At 38.9% G+C, this 2,388-nt stretch overlaps 1 pseudogene; it reads right to left on the bottom strand.

Annotated features, from left to right (window-relative positions):
• Positions 1 to 560: 560 nt before the first annotated feature.
• On the bottom strand, positions 561 to 1,255 carry LOC112172326 (annotated as a pseudogene).
• Between the last annotated feature and the right edge of the window lie 1,133 nt (positions 1,256 to 2,388).

The raw sequence follows: 2,388 nt of genomic DNA, 5'->3' as shown, positions 1-2,388 counted from the left end.
GGTATGGTAACTATGGTTAATGAAGGGTTCTTCGTGATCCTGTGGTCCAAAAATATCATTGGTAATGACAAAAAAAATATTGAGAAAAAAAAAAGAACAGAAAAGATGAATTACTTCTAGGAGAAGCTATTTACCTGAAATGGAAAAACAGCAAACCTGCAGCCAAGTTTGCAGCAGCAAAGCTAATGATGCAACCAAGTAACGTAAAGCCACTCATTCAACCAAGTCTTCTGTAGCTAGTTGACCACAATGGGTGAATTCATAATTTCCAAACTCGCCAGGCATGCCCACTTCCCAGAAACTAAATAAAAAAATAAAAAATACAAAACTAAATTTGAATCACAAAACATCTAAATGCAACGGGACTGAGGCACTGAGTGAGCAATGGTTTATAGTACAATTGCTGAGGTAGTGTAACCAGCGACTTATCCGCCGGTCTTGTCTCTCTCTCGCGCTCTCTGATATGATGCTTACCCTTAGCTGTCACCCTCTCCTATCATTTTTGACGCTTCTGTCCTTCTGCTCTTTCATTTCTCGTTAGCCATTAGGTTTGATGTGAATTATCTACTGTGTGTGTTCACATACTTTCGAACATCATCCTCCTTTGAGAGATTGAAGAGCTTTCGGATCTTAGATGCCCTCTTTGGACCTCTCATCCTAGGCTTCTCAGTGTCGGCCAAACCAGGAAGATCATTGTGACCCTTCTTCACAATAACCAAGTTCAGAACAGAAAGATCAGGGCTGACAATGCACCCACGGACAGATTTTCTCCTCCTCTCTCCATTCCTCCTTCCGTGACCACGGCTAACACTCCCTGCTTCATTGGGAACCCTTGCTTGTCCCAGCCGCCTCCCATAATCTTAAAGAAATATCCCTTAAATTCTTCTCCAAGGGCTTCTCCGCTTTGTCAAAAGAGACCCGCAGTTTGTGGTCGTCATTGATTTCCAGCTTCTTCTGGCAACCGGTGGTGGGGTTTGAACTTCATCTTGGTAGCCGCAACAGAGAGAGAGGCCCTGAAAGAATGAGGGAACTACTTATGCCTTCTGCTTAGCTCTCTCTAATTGGATCAACTTCTGGTTCTGAATATCTTTAGATAATTTCTTGGCCTCTCAAACCTTCCTGCACGATGGCTAGTCAACAGCGTTTCTTAGAATCATTTGAAAAAAAAATCAGCCAATATTCCAATTCCAAAAGCAAACCTCGACGACGATCCAGCACTTCCAGCACTCCCAGCACTCCCCCGGTATGTGGTCATGATTTGGAAGAACTATTATTCTCTCTCTTTTATATCATTTGAGTGTATGTACTGTGTATATATGTGTGTGCGGTAAAGGTTTGATCTTTTGAGACTTGAGAGCCTAAGGTGGCAGTTGAATCTTGAAAGTTATCGTCTTCTGTTAAGCATGGTGTTTTGTGTTTCAACGCTGAAAATGTAGTCTCTCTTCTTATTTCTACCAATACTGAAAAACACTCATGTTCTTCCCTACTGTCTCTTTCAAAATTAGATTGGAGAATATTTTCGTACATAAACTCTTCATTGAAACCCCATTAAGGAACTTGTTAAAAGAAGAACTGAATCTCAAATAAAATCAAAACAAATAATTAAATGTAAATGTTGTTTAGCACGAACCGTCATGTCTCATGACAGAGCCCATGAGGTCTAAGTGGCCGGATCTCCAGAACTGCTTATTCATTAACTGGCCTGTGCTATCTCTTCTATTTAAAAAATTACTTCGATTGCAAAAAAAATAAAAAATAAAGAACAACTGGCTTGTGGTCTGTGTGGTTGTACTTAGTTTAATTTTCATGCATCTAATTGTGATATTGGTCGACCGAGAAAAAGAAAGGGGAATGCTTAAACATGTAGTTTAGTTATTCAGCTGTGGTTGTACTTAGTTTAATTTTCATGCATCTAATTGTGATATTGGTCGACCGAGAAAAAGAAAGGGGAATGCTTAAACATGTAGTTTAGTTATTCAGCAAGTGGCTTCGTGTTTTGTGTGGACAACTCTTAATGAGCATTGTTGTCTTGAACTTCGTTACATTTTGATGAAGACAAGCAACCAAATAATAATCACTGCAGCCCCGAACGTTGCTGGTCTGACTCATTTATTGTTTTTCATTTTGCATTGTCATGCACGTTAATTTAACTAGTGGAGTGGCTAATCAGATGATCGAAAGATAAAACCGTAAGAAAGTATCATGTTATTATAATTGTAATTGAACTAGAAGATTACATGGATCACTTATATGAAGTCCTAAATTGTAGAATGGATGCTATACTTTTTTGTTAGTTTTAGCTTGCCTAGCTTTTGTTTTTGTTATTTTTCATTCAAAAGAATTAACTTAGATTCTTGATTTGTTGCCAAACTTGCCTCCCAGCTCATG

This window comes from Rosa chinensis, chromosome 1 (genome assembly GCF_002994745.2).
Source record: "Rosa chinensis cultivar Old Blush chromosome 1, RchiOBHm-V2, whole genome shotgun sequence".
Lineage (NCBI taxonomy): Eukaryota > Viridiplantae > Streptophyta > Magnoliopsida > Rosales > Rosaceae > Rosa > Rosa chinensis.
This window is presented reverse-complemented; position numbering and strand designations above follow the sequence as displayed.